Consider the following 22,926-nt stretch of genomic DNA (forward strand, 5'->3'; position numbering starts at 1 on the left):
TACTCTGTTCCCAATAACACAGGAACCAAGGAGAGGGGATAAGAATTAATGTTTACTAAGCCCCTGCTACTACTGGGCATCTGGCACAGCATTATATTCATTGCAAATCCCAAGTGTAGGAGATATCAGCTCCATTTTTCTTTTCTTTTCTTTCTTTTTTCTTTTTTTTTTACATGTAATTAAGATATATTGGTTTCAGGCGTACAACATAATGATTAGGTATTTGTATATATTCTGAAACAGTCACAAGAAGGCTAGTTAACATCCATCACCACATAAAGTTACCAAATTTATTTTCTTGTGATGAGAAATTTTCAGATGTACTCTCCTGATCCATCTCTTGATGGCGTAGATGTGCATGAAGAGAAAAAATTAATAGCAGTCATCTTTGGAAGTGATCTACCACAGTCTGTATCATGCATTAATATTCTTTGAGGTCATTTTAAGTTTTCAGAGGACTAGGGATTTATTGAAATTTTTTAAAACATTTTTTACTGTAAAAATAATACATGCACAGAAAAAAAAACGTTCTTGTATACCATAATGGTATCAAAGGGAAGGATATAAAATAAAAAGTAAACTTCCTTCCCAATCCCACCTCCCATTCTGGGGTCTTCTTAAGCTTCTCTTTGCCTCTCTCCTTTCTACATCATATACATATATGTAAACTATATTTTTCCAAATATGCTATCATTTTTTAAATATAATATTCCCAAAAGCCTGTCCCACCCACCCCCATCAATCACTGAGGTATGCAAAGATGGTTACCTTTTAGTTTTTAGTTGCTTCTTGAGAACCATTACTAACTTCCAATCCCTTAGAATACTTGTTCTTGGCAAACAGTAAGTGCTAAATTCATGCTGACTAAATGGAACTGAATTCATGTACACTCTCACAAACATACATTATGTTGTCCTTAAAACCCTCTTCTTCTTTTTGTACTTTTGTTCATCCCTTTATCCCCCATTTTAATGCCTTTTGGTCTTCCAAGCATTTTTTTAAATACAGTAAAATAGCCTTAAATATGAGAAGAGATAGAGAAAGGACAATATGAAATAATGACAAATCCAAATTATAAAATAATTACTAAGAACTGAAGGACTGCACTTCTTTATACCAACTACACAAACAAAAAAATAATAAAGTTTGGAAAACCCAAGATTGATAGCCAGTTGCTTCCACAAAAAGGTCAAAGTCATTTGAAATTAGCATACCAATTATTTGCTTTCAGATGGGTGAAAGTCTTGAAAATTCAACTCAACAACCATTTATTGAGCATAGACCATGTATTCATTGTCTGAAATATAAGATGACTGTGATAGAGCCATGTCCTTAGAAGAGTCCACTATTCAAAGGAGGAGACAGACACAGAAATGAAGAGTACAGGGGGCGGAGCAAGATGGCGGAGGAGTAGGAGACCTAGATTTCGTCTGGTCTCAGGAATTCAGCTGAATAGGGATCAAACCCTTCTGAACACCTACGAACTCAACAGGAGATCAAAGAGGAGAGTAGCAACAACTCTCTGAACAGAGAAGCGACCACTTTCTGGAAGGTAGGACGTGCGGAGAAGTGAATCCAAGGCGATATTCGGGAGGATAGATGGTGGGGGAGGGGGCCTCTGGTGGCCACTTCTGGCAAGTGATAGAGCCGCGGAGCACAAAATCGGAACTGTTAGAAGTCGGCTCTGCTGAGGGACGTCGCTGCAGTGGCTAAGCAGGGGGTGGAATCCTCCCGGGACAGTGTGGTCTCAGGACCCTTGGAGTCACAAAAAGACCGGGGGAGCCTGAGTGCGCCAGAGCTCCCAGGTATCGGAGCGGGGAAGCCGGCTGCAGAGACGGAGCCAAGGCACGGGCTCTCAGCTTGGGGTTGCCATAAACTGTGATCCGCGGCCCAGTCGGGCCACTGCTCCTCCAGCAGGGACCCAACAGGCGGCAGATTCAGGGAGACTCCCCTTCCTTCCCGGGGAGGAGCGGCGCGGGAACACACCGCAGGGATCTGCTGGGTTTGGAGACTCCACACGGGGTCGGGTGCCACAGATAGCAACGCTCAGTCACAGGCCGGGTGAGCAGGGAGAGCGGCCGGAGACCGGGGACAAGGGAGTGACTGCTTTTCTCTGTGGGCGCACTGAGGAGTGGGGCCCCGAGTTCTCAGCTCCTCCGGGTGGAGATTGGGAGGCCACCATTTTTACCCTGGTCCTCCAAGGCTGTACGGAGAGCTTGCAGGGAACAAAAGCTCCTGAGATCAAACCCGAGCAGCTTGCTTAGCCCGGACCGACAAGGGCGGGGCAATTCAGCCTCCGGCAAAGATATTTGGAAACCACAGCAACAGGCCCCTCCCCCAGAAGATCAGCCCGAACAGCCAGCAAGCCAAGACCAAGTTTACCGATCAAGGAGAATGGGAGAACTCCAGCGCTAGGGGAATACTGCACATAGAATTCATGGCTTTTTTTTTTTACCATGATTCATTAGTTCATCAAAGTTAATTTTTGTTAACTGTTTTTTTTTCTTTTTTCCCTTTTTCAACCAACATCTTATCAATCTCTTTTAAAAAAAAAAAACATTTTTTATTTTTCATTTTTAGAGTCATATTTTATCCCTTCATATTAGTTACCCTTACTTTTGGCATATATATATAAGTTGTTCTCTCTTTAAAATTTTGAGATACAGTTTCTTCTAACAGATGAAAATTACCCTAGATCACTAGTGTATGGCTCTGTTCTAGTCTTCTGCCTGATCACATTTTCTCCCTTTTTTCTTTTTTTTTTTTAAATCTTCTTTCTTTGTTCAAACAAATTCTTATCAAGTCCTTTTATAAAATCTTTTATAATTTTCATCTTTACAGTCATCTTCTATCCCTTCATTGTATCAACCCTTATTTTGTACATATATGTCTTTCTTCCGTTAAAATTTTAGGAGGCACTTTTTTCTAACAGACCAAAATACGCCCAAAATCTAGTGTGTGGCACTGATCTATGCACTAGCCTGATCATATTTGATCACATTCTGCTTTTTTTGTATTGTTCTGTTTTTGTTTTTATCCTTTTTTTTTCTTTTTTTTTTTCTCTTTCTTTTTTCTTTCTTTCCCTTTCTTTTCCCCTGGTTTCAGGTCTTTTCTGATTTGTATACAGTATATTTGCTGGGGACATTGTAAACCTGTTAGCATTTTGTTCTCTCATTCATCTATTCTCCTCTGGACAAAATGACAAGACGAAAAAAATCACCTCAGCAAAAAGAACAAGAGGTAGTACCGTCAGCCAGGGACCTACTCAATACGGACATTAGTACGATGTCGGACCTAGAGTTCAGAATCATGACTTTAAAGATACTAGCTGGGCTTGAAAAAAGTGTGGAAGTTATTAGAGAAACCCTTTCTGGAGAAATAAAAGAACTAAAATCTAACCTAATCGAAATCAAAAAGGCTATTGATGAGGTGCAATCAAAAATGGGGGCACTAACTGCGAGGATAAATGAGGCAGAAGAGAGAATCAACGATATAGAAGACCAAATGATGGAAAATAAAGAGGCTGAGAAAAAGAGGGAGAAACAACTACAGGATCACGAGGGCAGAATTCGAGAGACAAGTGATACGATAAGACGAAACAACATTAGAATAATTGGGATCCCAGAAGAAGAAGAAAGAGAGAGAGGGGCAGAAGGTATATTGGAGCAAATAATAGCAGAGAACTTCCCTAATGTGAGGAAGGAAACAGGCCAAAATCCAGGAGGCACAGAGAACCCCTCTCAAAATCAATAATAATAGGTCAACACCCCAACATCTAATAGTAAAACTTATGAGTCTCAGAGACAAAGAGAAAATCCTGAAAGCAGCTCGGGAGAAGAGATATGTAACCTACAATGGTAAAAATATTAGATTGGCAACAGACCTATCCACAGAGACCTGGCAGGCCAGAAAGCACTGGCAAGATATCTTCAGAGCACTAAACGAGAAAAATATGCAGCCAAGAATACTATATCCAGCTAGGCTGTCATTGAAAATAGAAGGAGAGATAAAAAGCTTCCAGAACAAACAAAAACTAAAGGAATTTGCAAACACGAAACCAGCCCTCCAAGAAATATTGAAAGGGATCCTCTAAGCAAAGAGAGAGTCTAAAAGCAGCAAAGATCAGAAAGGAACACAGACAACATACAGTAACAGTCACCTTACAGGCAATACAATGGCACTAAATTCCTACCTTTCAATAGTTACCCTGAATGTAAATGGGCTAAATGCCCCAATCAAAAGACACAGGCTATCAGATTGGATTAAAAAACAAGACCCATCAATATGCTGTCTGCAAGAGACTCATTTTAGACCCAAAGATACCCCCAGATTGAAAGTGAGGGGGTGGAAAACCATTTACCATGCTAATGGACACCAAAAGAAAGCTGGGGTGGCAATCCTTATATCAGACAAACTAGATTTTAAAACAAAGACTGTAATAAGAGATGAGGAAGGACACTATATCCTACTTAAACGGTCTATCCAACAAGAAGATCTAACAATTGTAAATATCTATGCCCCGAACATGGGAGCAGCCAATTATATAAGGCAATTAATAACAAAAGCAAAGAAACACATTGACAACAATACAATAATAGTGGGGGACTTTAACACCCCCCTGACTGAAATGGACAGATCATCTAAGCAAAAGATCAACAAGGAAATAAAGACTTTAAATGACACACTGGACCAAATGGACTTCACAGACATATTCAGAACATTCCATCCCAAAGCAACGGAATACACATTCTTCTCTAATGCCCATGGAACATTCTCCAGAATTGATCACATCCTAGGTCACAAATCAGGTCTCAACCGGTACCAAAAGATTGGGATCATTCCCTGCATATTTTCAGACCACAATGCTTTGAAACTAGAACTCAATCACAAGAGGAAAGTCGGAAAGAACTCAAATACATGGAGGCTAAAGAGCATCCTACTAAAGAATGAATGGGTCAACCAGGAAATTAAAGAAGAATTTAAAAAATTCATGAAAACCAATGAAAATGAAAACACAACTGTCCAAAATCTTTGGGATACAGGAAAGGCGGTCCTAAGAGGAAAGTATATAGCAATACAAGCCTTTCTCAAGAAACAAGAAAGGTCTCAAATACACAACCTAACCCTACACCTAAAGGAGCTGGAGAAAGAACAGCAAATAAAGCCTAAACCCAGCAGGAGAAGAGAAATAATAAAGATCAGAGCAGAAATCAATGAAATAGAAACCAAAAGAACAGTAGAACAGATCAACGAAACTAGGAGCTGGTTCTTGGAAAGAATTAACAAGATTGATAAACCCCTGGCCAGACTGATCAAAAAGAAAAGAGAAAGGACCCAAATCAACAAAATCATGAATGAAAGAGGAGAGATCACAACCAACACCAAAGAAATAAAAACAATTATAAGAACATATTATGAGCAACTCTATGCCAGCAAATTAGATAACCTGGAAGAAATGGGTGCATTCCTAGAGATGTATCAACTACCAAAACTGAACCAGGAAGAAATAGAAAACCTGAACAGACCTATAACCACTAAGGAAATTGAAGCAGTCATCAAAAATCTCCCAACAAACAAAAGCCCAGGGCCAGAAGGCTTCCCAGGGGAATTCTATCAGACATTTAAAGAAGAATTAATACCTATTCTCCTGAAACTGTTCCAAAAATAGAAATGGAAGGAAAACTTCCAAATTCATTTTATGAGGCCACCATTACCTTGATCCCCAAACCAGACAAAGACCCCATCAAAAAGGAGAATTACAGACCAATATCCTTGATGAACATGGATGCAAAAATTCTCACCAAAATACTAGCCAATAGGATCCAACAGTACATTAAAAGGATTATTCACCATGACCAAGTGGGATTTATCCCTGGGCTGAAAGGACGGTTCAACACCCGCAAATCAATCAACGTGATACAATACATTAACGAAAGAAAGAACAAGAATCATATGATCCTCTCAATAGATGCAGAAAAAGCATTTGAGAAAGTACAGCATCCTTTCTTGATCAAAACTCTTCAGAGTATAGGGATAGAGGGTACATACCTCAATATCATAAAAGCCATCTACGAAAAACCTACAGCGAATATCATTCTCAATGGGGAAAAGCTGAGAGCTTTTCCCCTAAGGTCAGGAATGCAGCAGGGATGTCCACTCTCACCACTGCTATTCAACATAGTATTGGAAGTCCTAGCCACAGCAATCAGACAACAAAAAGAAATCAAAGGCATCCAAATCGGCAAAGAGGAAGTCAAACTCTCACTCTTAGCAGATGATATGATACTGTATGTGGAAAACCCAAAAGACTCCACCCCAAAACTGCTAGAACTCATACAGAAATTCAATCAAGTAGCAGGCTATAAAATCAATGCACAGAAATCAGTGGCATTCCTATACACCAACAACAAGACAGAAGAGAGACAAATCAAGGAGTCGATCCCATTCACAATTGCACCCAAAACCATAAGATACCTAGGAATAAATTTAACCAAAGAGGCAAAGGATCTGTACTCAGAAAACTATAAAATACTCATGAAAGAAAACGAAGAAGACACAAAGAAATGGAAAAACGTTCCATGCTCATGGATTGGGAGAACCAACATTGTGAAGATGTCAATGCTACCTAGAGCAATCTACACATTCAATGCAATCCCCATCAAAATACCATCCACTTTTTTCAAAGAAATGGAACAAATAATCCTAAAATTTGTATGGAACCAGAAGAGACCCCGAATAGCCAGAGGAATATTGAAAAAGAAAAGCAAAGCTGGCGGCACCACAATTCCGGACTTCCAGCTCTATTACAAAGCTGTCATCATCAAGACAGTATGGTAGGGGCACAAAAACAGACACATAGATCAATGGAACAGAATCGAGAGCCCAGAAATGGACCCTCAACTCTATGGTCAACTTATCTTTGACAAAGCAGGAAAGAATGTCCAATGGAAAAAAGACAGTCTCTTCAACAAATGGTGTTGGGAAAATTGGACAGCCACATGCAGAAGAATGAAACTGGACCATTTCCTTACACCACACACAAAAATAGACTCCAAATGGTTGAAAGACCTAAACGTGAGACAGGAGTCCATCCAAATCCTAAAGAAGATCACAGGTAGCAACCTCTTCGACCTCAGCTGCAGCAACTTCTTCCTAGAAACATCACCAAAGGCACGGGAAGCCAGGGCAAAAATGAACTATTGGGATTTCATCAAGATAAAAAGCTTTTGCACAGCAAAAGAAACAGTCCACAAAACCAAAAGACAACCGACAGAATGGGAGAAAATATTTGCAAATGACATATCAGATAAAGGGCTAGTATCCAAAATCTATAAAGAACTTATCAAACTCAACACCCAAAGAACAAATAATCCAATCAAGAAATGGGCAGAAAACATGAACAGACATTTTTCCAAAGAAGACAACCAAATGGCCAACAGGCACATGAAAAAGTGCTCAACATCTCTCGGCATCAGGGAAATCCAAATCAAAACCTCAATGAGATACCACCTCACACCAGTCAGAATGGCTAAAATTAACAAGTCAGGGAACGACAGATGTTGGTGGGGATGTGGAGAAAGGGGAACCCTCCTACACTGTTGGTGGGAATGCAAGCTGGTGCAACCACTCTGGAAAACAGTATGGAGTTTCCTCAAACAGTTGAAATTAGAGCTACCATTCGATCCAGCAATTGCACTACTGGGTATTTACCCCAAAGAAACAAATGTAGGGACCCTAAGGGGTACGTGCACCCCAATGTTTATAGCAGCAATGTCCACCATAGCCAAACTGTGGAAAGAGCCAAGATGTCCATCGACAGATGAATGGATAAAGAAGAAGTGGTATATATACACAATGGAATATTATGCAGCCATCAAAAGGAATGAGATCTTGCCATTTGCAACGACGTGGATGGAACTGGAGGGTGTTATGCTTAGTGAAATAAGTCAATCAGAGAAAGACATGTATCATATGACCTCACTGATATGAGGAATTCTTAATCTCAGGAACAAACTGAGTGTTACTGGAGTGGTTGGGGGTGGGAGGGATGGGGTGGCTGGGTGATAGACATTGGGGAGGGTATGTGCTACGGTGAGCGCTGTGAATTGTGCAAGACTGTTGAATCACAGATCTGTATTTCTGAAACAATTAACGCAACATATTTTAAGAAAAAAGAGAAAGAAGAAGATAGCAGGAGAGGAAGAATGAAGAGTAGTAAGTCAGAGGGGGAGATGAACCAGGAGAGATGATGGACTCTGAAAAACAAACTGAGGGTTCTAGAGGGGAGGAGGGTAGGGGGATGGGTTAGCCTGGTGATGGGTATTAAAGAGGGCACATTCTGCATGGAGCACTGGGTGTTATGAACAAACAATGAATCATGGAACACTACACCAAAACAAATGATGTAATATATGGTGATTAACATAACAATAAAAAAATTAAAAAAAAAAAGAAATGAAGAGTACAAGGGAATGATTGTGGGGCTGGTAGAGAGAGAGCAGGTCTAGAGGGGCACCTGTAGGTATCCTCAGAAAATGAGTCTTATGGTACCACTGTTAAATCCCACCTGGACATAGAGTTTATGGTAGATTGTTCATCCTGAAATCTGGTTATGCATATTCCTTTTTAAATATGTTTAGAAAATGCAGGGAAGGCAAATTCAGCCCCAAGGTAACTGAAAAAAGTCACACATCCAAAATCAGCCATGTTCAAAAGGATACCATTTTTTACAGCATAGGGAATACAGTCAATGGTATTGTAATAGTGTTGCATGGTGACAGAGGGTAGCTACACCTGTGGTGAGCACAGCGCAATGTGTAGACTTGTCCAATTGCTATGTTGTACACCTGAAACCAATATAACTTGGTGTGTCAAGTATACTTCAACTAAAAAAATAACAAAATAAAATTTAAAAGGATACTAATTTTCATTTTACGTATGAAGATAGTCTACTAATTTCCAGTAATCATGTCCAAATTTCCAGTAATCCTGAGGAATCATTCTTTACTATCTCTGGGGTCTGAAATATTGGACCCTGTCATGGGCAGCCTCCAAACCATTCACTTTCTGACTGCTATCTTTAATGCCACAGGAGAAGAATCTCTGACATACTGGAACACCAAATATAGTGCTGACATGGTACAAAATGTTTAAAAATGCATCGCTAGTCAAGGTTTTCTGGAAGACAATCCAGGTCAAAGGCACATTGCCTGAAACCTGAGGTTGATAACTGCCCAGATTATTCAAGAGGGTGGTACAGAAGCAGGGAGAGGGTGGAATGTTAAGAAAGAAATCAATTAGAAATGGATTTTATTCTCAGAGTGCTACAGAAAGCACAAACTTCCCTCTAAGCCTTTGTCTTTTTAAACGTGACATCTCCTCCATTAGATGCTCATCTTGTAGTTATTCTATCTTTTTATTTCAGCTTTCCTGTACAGGACAGCAGTGCTGTGCTTGTAAAACCTCACCGTGGAAAAAAGAATATGGGAGAATGAGAAGAGCTGAGCTGAGGTGCAATGAAGCAGTAGGAACCACGGGTCTTTGGTGTCCTTACTGTCCTTTCAAATGCTTTCCATACCCACCTGTCTCAGGATGGCTGCCCCCAAAAGCAGACCTTGAGACCAGAGTATCAGTACAAGTAGTTTATTTAGGAGGTGATCCCCAAAGCCCTGTTAAGGGAATAGGGCAATAAGAAAGGGAGTATTATCAGGCAAATTAGCACTAGGACCACCAAGGCTCAACTAAGTGAGGACACTTATAAAGAGTGTAGAACTTTTGAGTTATCCTCAGCAAGGAGCAAGGAAGCCTGGGTGTTCATCCACTAACTACCATCCACCACGGACTGGGCTGTTCCCAGAGGCATTAACAGCTCAGCTCTTCTGGCCTCCCCATTCAAGGCCAAGAGAAAGCCCTCACATGGAGAGTTGCTAGCTTCCAGTAGGAGGTTGTGGGAATGCCCCACAATGGTGCCAAGTTATATGGGCTGGACACAGACAGAGTCTGCTGCACCATCCCATTTTTTTTTATTTGCTCAGCATTCCCAAATTCTGTTCTCTCCATGTCTTTCTCTCCTTCTCCCAGCATATTAAAGTTAGATGTCTTTTCTTCTGTAGAGGGAAGAGAGTTTGCAGGTGATGAGTAAAAGAACAGTTGAGCATGTAGTGTTATTAAAAAACCTGAATAAGAATTATTTTTATGAGATTTAGGTCACAGGGGAGGGTTCCCACAGAACGGATGGGACTTCAGGGGGAAATTCTGGTCTTGTTTTTGTACTAAATAACTGCTTTGATGAACAATAATGACTAACAGGAATGATGCAGTTAGACTTGTTTCTTCTTGTCTCCTTATACCACAGACCAATATCTGCCTAATGTCCCAGGTAAGAAAAGAAAAATCAGTAAATTTATACACTGTGTTTTGTTAAAGCCTTCTACTCCCAAAGCAAATTTTTTCGTGAATAACTTAAATTGAACTGGGGCCCCATGTGGGCCAGTCTTGTGATGGTGTCTTATTAAAAGAAACAGTTGGTTTCTATCACCAGACAAAAAGTAACTCAAACACTTCAAATCTTTGCCTAGTCTATTGAGACTTTATGCACAGAAAACCATTTTTACAATTTTCTCTCCCCATCTCTCTGCCTTCTCAGTATCATTTGCAGGAACTATAGCTGCTCCCCCCAATTTTTTCCCCACTCGTCACTTCCCACCCTGCAAAACTCTCCTGCTTTCAATCCCCACAACTGGTATCTCTCCCCCCTACTCCTGCCTTTTTCTTGGTACAATCTACTAAGACTATTTATCATCTTTGGGTCTTTTGTTATTGTTGTTCTTTTTTTTTCCCATTGCATGTAATCTCTATAACAAAGCCTATCCAAAAGCGTCTATTCTTCCCTCTAGGAGCCATAGTGAGATATGTGTGTGCTGGGGAAGGGGGAGGATGTAATGTATGGAGTCAGAAAGGTAGCAAATCCTGACTTAGAGGTTAACAATTCTGCTCTTGGTTTACTCTACTTACCTATCAATCTGTATTTACCTATGTCTATCTGTCTGTTGGAAAAGGACTAAAATGAACAAGAGGAGAGAGTTCCTTGTTTCCTTTTGCTTTCCACCTTCACCATCTTTACTTCCTTTTTGCCAGCTACCACTTCTCCTTATGAATTTTGACTAGCCAATAAACTGCAAGACTTGCATAAACAGTGCTTGGGAAATATTGTTCTGGTGGTTATCAAAAAGGAGAACAAAAGGAAATGACTCCCAGCCCTGAGTTTCGGTTAAAGTTGCAAATTGTTGCCTCAGCCAAAATGGCAAAGCTAGGGACTCAACTTTGTTAATTCTCAACTTGGCTAATCAACTTTGCTTGACCCTGCTTCCACTAGGGAGTCACCAGGTGTTTGGGTGCTCCCTGAATCAAGGAATCCACTGGACAAAGCCCTAGCAACCTTTACTTGAGTCCCTTAAGTCATTTTCTTTTGACTTTATCTCCACATACAGTATGTATATACACATATCCATATCCATATGATGTATGTGAAGACAGATTAAGTTACAAAGCACTTTCATATTCACTATACTTACAAAATGCCAATAGCCTTATGAGGTAAATGTGAGTATGAATTATTTTCTTCATTCCATAAGGGAGAAAATTAAAGTTCAGAGGAGTTAGATGGGTTGGCCCAAGGTCACCTAGCTTGTTACTATATATTCAAACCTGGGCCGCCAAGTCCCTTGCATTTCACTATAGTATATCTGAGCATTCCATGGTACTTTTGAGGATTCTCAAAGGATTTTGTATGCCACTCCTTATCCTCCACACCAAGGAACACCCCCAAATCCAGGACAAAGTGAGGACAATCCACTGTCTTAGAATCAACATTCAAACTCTGTGTAAGGCTATATGTGTGTAATGGTGATTACGTTTGTGTTTGCATAATTTGTGATCACATGTAATCTTTTCTCATTGTGGAAAAGTAGAAATTGCAGAAAATTGCAAAGAAGACAAAAATCACCTTTGATTTAATTAAATTTCATAACCACTGTTAACAGTGTGTATCTTTCATAAACATATATATTCTTGACTTTTAACACTCGATATCAGAACAAGACATAGACACTACAGGAGAGGACAATGATAAGCCAATTTCACTCATGAACAGCAACACAAAATTCTAACCAAAAATATTATCAAGCTGAATTATGCAATTTATAAATAAGACAATACACTGTGGCTGAATTGATTTATTACAGAAATTTGGTTGGAATTGACATAATACAAGTCACTATTGCAATGTACCACATTAAAAGTTTGTTTATTTAAGAAGAAAGTATGATCTCAACAGACACAGAAAAAGCAGTCAAAAATTAACATTCATTCAGGAGAGAAATATGAAAGTGGGAAGAGAAGGAAACTACCCCAATCTGCCAGAGTGTATCTCCTGCAAATATCACGTGCAATAGTGAAATATTAAAATCATTCTCTTTTGTATGAGAAATAAGACCAGGATGACTGCTTCTCTTCAATTATTTTCCTGGAGGCTCTAGCCAGCATAGCAGGAAAAGAGAGAGATATAAACATATACTAACTGGAAAGGAACAAAGCTCACTATTTACATATAATTGTCTACCTAGAAAGCTCAAAAGAGTCTACAGAGAAACATATTAGAATTTAGCAAAATTTCTACATGTAAGTTTAATATATGAAAGAAGTGCAGGAAGGACATTTCTAGTCATCAAAGCAATTAGAATGTCTAATTTCAAAAATTATTTTGGGGCCAAAGACCTTAACAGACACCTCACTAAAGAAGATATACAGATGACAAATAAGCATATGAAAAGATGCTCCACATCATACATCAGAGAAATGCAAATTAAAAAAATTAAAATAATCATGTGTAGAATACAGTTGATACACTTATTAGAATCCAAAACATTGACAACACCCAATACTGGTGAAGATGTGGGGCAACAGGCATTCTCATTCACTACTGCTGGGAATGAATACCGGTGCAGCCATTTTGAAAAACAATATGGTGGCTTCTTAAAAAGCTAAGCATACTTTTACCATACAGTCATGCTCCAGCAATCATGCTCCTTGGTTTTTACCCAAAGGAACTGAAAACTATGTCCACACAAAAACATGCACACAGATGTTTATAGCAACTTTATTTGTAATTTCCAAAAATTGGAAGCAACAAACATGTCCTTCAGTAGGTGAATGCATAAATAATCTGTGGTACATCCAGACAATGGATTATTGTTAAGTACTAAAAAGAAATGAGTTATCAAGCCATGAAAAGATATGGAGGAAACTTAAACGCATATTACTAAGTGGAAGAAACCAATCTGAAAAGGTTACATACTCTATGATTCTAACTATATGATATTCTGGAAAAAAAAACTATGGAGACAGTAAAAAGATCCGTGGTTTTCACAGGTTGGATGGTGGGGAGAGATGAATAGGCATAACACAAAGGATTTTTAGAGCAATTGAAACCATTCTGTATGATACTATAATAATGGATACATGTCATTATACATTTGTCCAAACCCACAGAATGTACACCAAGAGTGAACCCCAACATAAACTATGGACTCTGGGTGAAAATGATGTGTCAATGTAGATCCATCAATTCTAACAAATGTACTCTGATGGGGATCCTGGCAGAAAAGAATATATGATAGAGAATAAAAGCGGTCCTTTGCCTGCTGACATCACAGGAATGAGCTACTATTTCTAAGTTATGTTTAAAATAAAAGCTGGTTTCTTTAAATTTAATTTTATTATATTTGAAAAGACTACGGATAGAGGGTAGCACATGGTACCTTGAGCCTGAGCTCTGGCTTGGAGCCTTAGCAGCGTTGACAGAAGCTGGGAAAACTGCCATTTCAAAGCTACAGTTTTCTGAAATGCAAGAGGCAGAGATTTGAACACACCTCCACTGAAGGTATTCCCTTTTCTAGAAGTCAACTCCAATGGGCCAGACATCCATGCAAATGTCAAGCAGAGGCTGGTCAAATAGTGACTCTGCAGAGCCAAGTGCTCTGTACAATGATGCAGAGGGTGTGCACTGTCAGCAGAGTTACATCTCTACAGGCTCTCTGGGGTCTCTGTCCGATGGCTCCATGCCTCACCCCTGCTTGTGCCCCAACAGCTGGACATGCTCTCATTCGAGCTGATGCTCACAGAAGAGCAGAACTTTGGGGCACTCAGAAGAGTGCAGGAAGGACAGGGAGGACGGCCTGGAGGGAGGATGACCAAAAGAAACTTGGGAGGGTGCGGTAGAGTTTGACCTGGCCTGAAGGGCTCATGACCCACATATGGTTTTACTTACGTCTAACCAACCCAGATTCAAGAAAACACTGAACATTAGGGTAGCCCTGCTTTCTTTGTACTACGGAGGGAGAGTTGCAGGGGAAATAGCCTCCCACCCCTTCCCTCCCTACTTTTAATCTTTTTTAAGTGTGTGTATTATTTTTTTTCTGATGTGATGGTGCTGTGGTGGTCACTCATTTGAGAGTTTGAGTCAGGGTGTCCCAACAAGGACATGGATATTTTTCAACTGTCAATGATCCTGGGAGAAGGGTCCAGGGAGGAAATAAAGACTCAGAAATCTGACCTTAGAAGGAAGAAGAGGAACAAATTCTGCTCTCTGGGTCTTCTTTTCTTGGTCATGGACTCTGAAGACACGTTTCTGAAGTCTTCCAACAAAAGCCTCTGCCCTAAGGAGGCACCCAAGGGAAAAGGGAGAGAGACAGACCCTAAAGTCATCTGACGAAGCTGGGTCAGACTCCCCCCTGTGGGTTCTGAAGTCAGCCACCCCTCTGGCTGGGATACTTAGACCTTCTCACCATTCCCCAGAACACAAGTCAGGCTCAAACATTTAACAGGATTTTACCAAAGGCTTGACTAGACAAGATGGAGGGGGGCAGGGGGGAGTTTCATTGGATTTTCCTAGATCTGTGATTCTCAAAGTGCAATTCCAAGATAAGCAGCATCAGTATCCCTCAGGAACTTGTTAAGTAAGAATGCAGATTTTGGGGTCTCATCCCACACTTACCAAACCCAGAACTCTGAAGGTAGGGCTCAGAGATCGATGGTTTAACAAGCCCCCCAGGTGATTCCAATGCACATAAGGCACACTAGGCCTTCAGTCCAAATCTTACACAGGTGAAGAGCATCACCTTGAATGTAACTTTTAATGTGACCTCATTTGAACACCCTGCCTGTAAGGTCAGGGTCATTAGTCATTAACGCTGTTCACCTACTTATTATTTCCAGCTATCTACTTTCTGGGTCTATAGCAGCATTATATTTCCCAGCCCCCTTGTGGTTGAATGGGACCACAAGACTAGGTCTTGGTCTTGCCAATGAATTGTAAAAGGGAGCATTAGACTGTCAGTACTTGACCCTACAGACCTTCCTCTTTCCCTTTATCGTAATGTTCAAGACAGCGGCTGCTCCATCAGTCTGGACCCCAAAGCAAGGAGATGTGAAAAAGGCTCCCAACCTTTGTTGTTATATGCCACCAGGACTGATGGGTTAACTGCGCCTGCACCTGAGTAACGGGTGCAGGTGAACTGACCAGTACCTGAAACTATGACCACAGGTTCTATCATTTCTGTCAATGCTCTTATTTCAAATATCCTGTCCATTTTTAAACCACCAGTCCCAGTTTTTACTTCAATCACCTATAATCTGTTGGTTCTATCTCCCCTGATGGACTGTGAAACTTAACCTCTGTCCCCCACATTGTCTAACACAGAGTTGGGGGCACCATAGGAGTTTAATATATATTTACTGGTTGATCTGTTATAATCCACATCCATTTTAAAAGACCGTTCTCCCTTTATGGCCCCTGTTTCTGTAAAAATCTACCACAAAGCACTCTTCATATTTTCCCCTTCAAATGGCTTCCTTCCCTCCTGATAGTACTTAAATTGAGCATTTGAGTCTCCGTGCTTTGTTTTAATTATTAACTGTGATTAGATACTCCAAGGGTTCTGGAGCAACCGGGCAATTGAACACGTATAATTTTCCTGATTATTTCCCTGACTCAATGCGGAACAAAGAGAAACAAACAACAGAAGTCAAAGAAGGAGTATTTGTTTTCTCAGCTAGATCACTGTGGATTTACACCTCTTTCCCATTTGCACTAATGAGAATTATATGAGTAATTCCCCCACAGTGAACACAACCCCTGAAGTCCTTCCAGTGCCTTTCTAAAGTGGCAGCAAGAATTTACAGCTATTCTGGTGCATGTAACTGAAAAATACTAACTACCACGTCACACGTGTGAACCAAACATCTCTCTTGAATTGGGCCTGGAGCTCCTGAAGATGCAGGATTGTATCTCATCCTATCTTTGAATCCTTAATGCCTAACATGGACTCTAGCACATTACATGCTTTTTGTTGAGTGAATGAATGAATGAAATGAATCAACCAATGCAAAGTTTTCTTTTTTATTTTTCTAGAAGAAATTAAAACCCAAATTTTGTTAATTACCCCAGGAGAGAAACATAATTACCAAATGTGGGCCTTGCTCTGTGGAAAACAGGCCCTTCGTTTAAGGGTTTCCGTCTTTACTAGAACCATTAATCCCTGAAAATGTGTTTGTCTCATCCCAGGAGCCCCATCCTCCACGATCTTTTCATGTGTTAAGAGTCCCCATAAAGGCAAAAACCCCTATTTAAACAGATGATGGACCTGTGCCAAGAAGAATAACTAGAACACATGACAGTAATCCTCACGTTATTTTTCAGTAAATGCTGACAATGCTAATTAAACAAATAAAGCCAATGAAAGCAAATACCTTTACTCAGAAAAGGGATGGGGATCACACTGGTTCCTTAACTCCACAACTCACTCTAGGCAGCCAAGGTACTAACAGGGTAAATCCATGGTGTTAGGTCAAAGCTCCCAGTGTTCTCTTGTGGCAGAGATTCGGGGTTGTATGCCAGGATATTTAAATATTTAGCAACCTGAATCTGATCCCATAGTCCAAAGTAGATCAAAGGACTCTATTCTCTGGAGGACGCTCTGGCAAAGGAATTGCTTCTGGGACAAGCACCTCCTTTCCTCCGTATCTGTTCCTGTATGGAATTCTTCTCTGGATAGGTGGGACATTTGAAGTGGAATGAAGCAGTTTGCCCAATTAACTTGCTAAAATCTTTTCACTGTCCCTTAATTAAAGATTTGGTTGAAATATACATTTCTATTTTCAGATGCAAAATTAGTCATAGAGTCAAATAATTTACACTTTAGTGTGAATTAGTTTCCATACCATGCATTTTTTTCCTGAATCTTTTGCCCACTTAGAGTAACAGAATGGTAAGTAGTTGAGTTCTACTCAACTCTCCTTATCCTGTTTCCTATATGTCATGTGAACGGTTATTATATTAGAGAGAATTTAATAGTGAACAGAGAAAGCATTTCTCAGTGCAACATTTTTCATGTTTACTGTTCTAGAGTTAGATCATCAAAGCACAAAATTTCTTTGCATTGTTCTCTTTTGACTAGATTTATTACTTGTAGCCACAGAAATCAATTCTGGCTGATCCAAAGCAGAAATTGTGTGTGTTATAAGTATGTTGGGTAGTTCACATAATCACCAAAAAAGGATGGCAACCAGACTCACAAAAAATGCAGGCAGGAACAACATCTCAGATCAGGTCAAGGAACCAGTGAGGTCTCCATGGTCAACGCCTTCAAGGTCTAGATGCCACAGCTTGAACCACCAGCCGGTTGGCAGGAGGTACTGGAGACCACCATGACCCTCACTGCCATCAGTCACCTCCCTGGAAATCCCATCCTAGGGTCCTGCCACCACCTCCACAACGGGTGTTCCTTGGTCTTCACCAGTTTCAAAGTCTGGGGCACCTTCTACTGGTGGACTCGATTCTGTTGCCTACAAAGTAGCAGCAAAGGAGGCTGACAGAGGAATTTTGGTGTCTGATAGGAAAGGCAAATTCTGCTTCTAATGAAGACTCACAAAGTAAAGATACTGACAGTTTCCTAGAAATTGTTAGAGATTTTATTCTCCAAAGTTTAGATGTCTGCCATGAAATATGCCCAGATTATTTAAAAAAAATTTTTTTTTGAGAGAGAGAGAGTGCATGAGTTGGGGGGGGAGAGGGGCAGAGGGAGAGAGATAATTTTAAGCAGTCTCCACGCTGATGTGGGGCTCGATCTCATGACTCTGAGATCATGACCTGAGCTGAAATCAAGAGTCAGATATTTAACTGACTAAGCCACCCAGGCACCCCGAAATATGCTTATTTTAGTGAAGGTATTGATACATCAAAAAAATCTGTGTGTACTTTATACCCAAGTCTCAGTATCATAGAAGTTTGAACCTTCAGGTAGGTTGCACTAGGCAAGGCAACTGTTACGAATTAGGACAGAGGGAAGGGAAAGAATATGACCTAATTCTTCTAAAACTGAAGAAACCCCAACAGGAGTTGTGTAAAAGACTTGAGAATCTTTAGGGAAAGAGTATGCAAGTTAAGTCCAAGGATTAATGCACTTGCTTTTCCTCAGGTCAGAATTCATTGCCTAAACTGATATATCCACACTGTGATTTGATTGTTGCAGAATTTTCCTCAGTGTTTTATTTGGTTTACATTACATTGTTTCAGCAATATCTGGAGGATACCAGAGTTAAGATACTTCATGGATTATATGCTATTAAGGTCTGCCCCAACCACATCTTAACATCTGGAATCAATAAATCCAGTGGGCAGAGCACAGTGAATTAGAAGCTAAGAGGTTTGGGTTCATTCCTGACCTCATCACTGCATCCTAGAGTCAACGTGGTAGGCAGACATGGAACGCAAGTTTGAAATGGCTTTAGTAGACAAAAGCAAATTTTAATACATTAATTCCCTCTCTGTTCTTCTCTGTTTCCTTAAATACCTCCATTTCAGAACAAGAAGTGTAGATCCAAAAAGCTAAGAGTGCTAGGTGAATATCAGGACATTATTACTTGCCTGGATACAGTCTGGGAAGATGCCACATGGAGTCATGTCAACCATGACAGAATCTCGGAATTTGAGTAGACATTCAAAATCACCTAACACCAAGTACCATATAGGAATATCCTCTACACCATCCCTGACAGGCATTTGTCCAAACTTCCACTTATATCTCCATGGGATCCAGTGACTACCAGGACTTCATGGCCTCCTAAATCAGCCCATCCCATTGTTGAACCATGCTCATTGTTTGGAAGTTCTGTCTGCTTATAAAACTCCATTCCACCCAATGGTCTCACTTCTGCCATGGGACCATAGGAACCTCCGATGACAGTCTTTCAAATATTTGAAGACATCTGCCTGTCATCTTATCAAGCATTAAATGGTGTCAGGTCCACTTCCTTAATATTTCTAGTACCTGCCCATTCCTCTCCAGTCTCACTTCCATTACATCCTCTCCCTTGAATTATTCCCAGTGTCCTAAGAGACATTCCTGCCTCCAGTCTTGTCTCCTCCAATCCATTTTCAATACATTATCCTTAATAACACTTCCAGCATAAGTATCTTTTAAAAGAAACTCTCAGATAGCTTCTTACTGCCTCCAAGATAAATCTCAAATTTTAAGCCTTGTTAGCCCTTTATTATCAGTTCCTTGCTTTTTCCTCCAGGCTCATCACTCATCATCCCTTCCCTTTTACATAGTACCTATCAAACTCTGATTTACTTTGAGTTCCCAGACCCATCTTGCTCTTCCACATGGACTCCAATCCATGCCCTCTAACTACCATGCCCTCATTCCCCATCAACTGGATCATCCATGCTCATCTTTTCAGACTCGTTCCCCACCATCCCCCTCACAAAGCTAAATCAGGCACCCTCCCATGGCATTCTGTTCTTAATCCATAGTATAAATATTAATGCACTACATTAAAATCATCTATTCTGTCTCGACCACTAAAATGAAGCTCCATGAAGAGGGCAATCTAATTCCTTGCTCACTGCTGTATCCCTAGAGTGCAATTCAGTAGCTGGTATGTTGCAGGAGCACCATTATTCTCTGTTGAATGATGAATCCAGCTTCTTCAATCTTTCCTCCTATGACTTGGTCACTAGATCACCCATGATCCTGGCTGCTCCCCCACCACTGTCCCATATATTTTCAAGTTTATCAGTGTTTCACCTACAACTTGACTCATGAACTCAGCCTTGATCCCAAGGTCAACAGAAAGAGGGGAAAGCCCTAGGAAAGAAGTCTAACTATCCAACTATCCCTCCTTCAATTCTTCTTGCTCTGAGGTCACTCCAGACTTGGTCAGAATCCCACCATGTGGAATTCTAATAGGTTCGTGACTCTGCCAAACACCCAGTAGAGTTTTTGTTCCTCCATATGGGAATTAACAATAACTGAGCCATACACTGAATAACATAAGCGTTAAGCAGAACTTAATAGCTATTAAAAAAATATTGATGCATTTGTTTCTCTGGCCAAATATTTGAAAGTAACCAGGACCATTTACAGGTGGTGACTTCAACTTGGCATCCTGCGATAGGGAAAGTCATTGCTGAATTGTGCTGTTTAGCATATACTTCGTGGGTTATTTTCTTCATGTATATACACAATGATTGTATTAGTGAGTCACTACCTCAGACAGTGGGCCCAGAGAAATTTTTCTTGAGTGATTTTATTCAATATATTTAAAGGTTGTTCCCTGAATCTTTTATTTGCAAGCTCTTGGCTTTAACCAGTTTTCTACATAATGCTCTAAAGCTTATATGCTACTTGATCACCCACTGCATTTTACTCTTCTTAATGCTTCTAACTATTTTTCCCATTATTCAAGTTTTCTATTCATCTTCATCATCATCAACACTGAGTCTCCATTCAGTTTCATAGTCCATTCCATCTTTCCTCATTAGCACAGCTTCTCGGAGTTCTTGTACATCACTTAATCATTTGCACACATCTTAAAACTTTTAACCCTTCAAAAAAGGATATAAATGCCAAAAAATCATAAAATTCTGTGATTCAATAGCAACATGCACAGAAATGCATGCAATTCTTGCAAACAGTCACTGTATTTTTCATCATTTGTAACATCTATAAATAAACAGACAGGATATTCACATGATCAATGGAGACCTCCATGTTAACTGGCAATGTGACAGGTATGATCATGTGAAAGTTTTGCCCAGCTGCACTTTGAAAAAACTTACCTATGCAACTTAGATGATGGAAGGACAGATAGTTGGAGAGAGAGAGAGAAAGAAAGAGAGAGAGAGAGAGAAAGAGAGAGACTGACTTTCCTTTTATCTACTTCATGATTTGAAACGAGCTTTAGGATGAAATCCTTTTTCTTTTTACTGAGCATGGAGTGATGAGAAGGGACAAGAAATCAGCCTTTCTGAAGAAGAATACCAGCTGAACAATTAAACCAAATATAATATAATCTTGAGGAAATAACTTTTTCTCTCTCAGCCCAGTTTTCATATCCACAAAAAGGAAAACAGGAATGCAAGCTGGTCCAGCCAATCTGGAAAACAGCATGGAGGTTCTTCAAAATGTTAAAAATAGAACTACCCTACAACCCAGCAATTGCGCTACTAGGTATTTTTTCAAAGGATACAAACATAGTGATTCAAAGGGGCACCTGAACCCCAATGTTCATAGCAGCAATGTCCACAACAGCCAAAATATGGAAAGAGCTGAGCTGTCCATCGATGGATGAATAGATAAAGAAGATGTGGTGTGTATGTGTGTGTGAATAGATAGATAGATAGATAGATAGATAGATAGATAGATAGATAGATAGATAGATATGGAATATTACTCAGCCATCAAAAAGAATGAAATCTTACCATGTGCAATGATGGGCAACTAGAGGGTATTATGCTAAGCGAAAAGAGTCAATCAGAGAAAGACAATTATCATATGATTTCACTCATAGGTGCAATTTAAGAAACAAAATAGACGATCATAGAGGAAGGGAGGGAAAAATAAAATAGGGTGAAATCAGAGAGGGAGAGAAACAAACCATAAGAGACTCTTAACTATAGGAAACAACCTGAGAGTCGCTGGAGGGGAGGAGAGAGGGGGGATGGGGTAACTGGGTGATGGGCATTAATGAGGGCACTTGATGTAATGAGCACTGGGTGTTATATGCAACTGATGAATCACTAAACTCTACCTCTGAAACTAATAATAAACTATATGTTAATTAATTGAATTTTTTAAAAAAGCAAAACGTTTTGTGAGGTTCTTTCTTCTCCCAAAAGCTTATGATTCTACGATAATAAAAATTATTCTGCAAATACCAAATCATGTATGTGGTATATACTTTATTACAACTGAGGGTAAAGGTGTGTAGGAGGGAAGGGGGTGGTGTGGGAATGTGGCAGCTCTACAGACAGAGACTCAAAACAACCATAATTAATTGTCACAACCTGGTTTGGTCGAGGGCCAGATGAGCAAACCCTGTGAGCCAGAAATCCAGAAATGGGATGGATTCCGCAGGACAGAAGAGTCACGATGACAGAAAGAGACCATCTGGATCAGTAGGCTGGATGAAAACAGTCAACATTTATTGGTCAATTAACCATTGCTCCTTAAACATACAGAGAATAACCAAGAAGAGTAAATGAGTTCATACTTGTAAAGCCCTGAAACAGTACTTAGCACACTGTAAGTGATCAATAAATACTAGCTGTTACTATTCACAGCTGTACATATTTTACAATAGGCAGATTTCTAGAAACATTATGAAACTCGAACATCATCCACAAATGCCTTGCTCCATTGGTAAGGTAAGGTTCGGGAAAATTGGAATGTTCATTGACCCACTGGAATTTGGAAATTCCTTTTACTTCTTCAGCCTTTCCCAGGATCAGGGCGTCAAAAAGTGGAGAGAAGCAGTGAGATGGGTCTAAGATCCTTCTTACCTAAATCCAAAGCTAAGGGCTTC

The sequence above is a fragment of the Eumetopias jubatus genome, unplaced genomic scaffold, assembly GCF_037043125.1.
Source record: "Eumetopias jubatus isolate StellerSeaLion01/CBP00866 unplaced genomic scaffold, mEumJub1_p1.0 scaffold_15, whole genome shotgun sequence".
Lineage (NCBI taxonomy): Eukaryota > Metazoa > Chordata > Mammalia > Carnivora > Otariidae > Eumetopias > Eumetopias jubatus.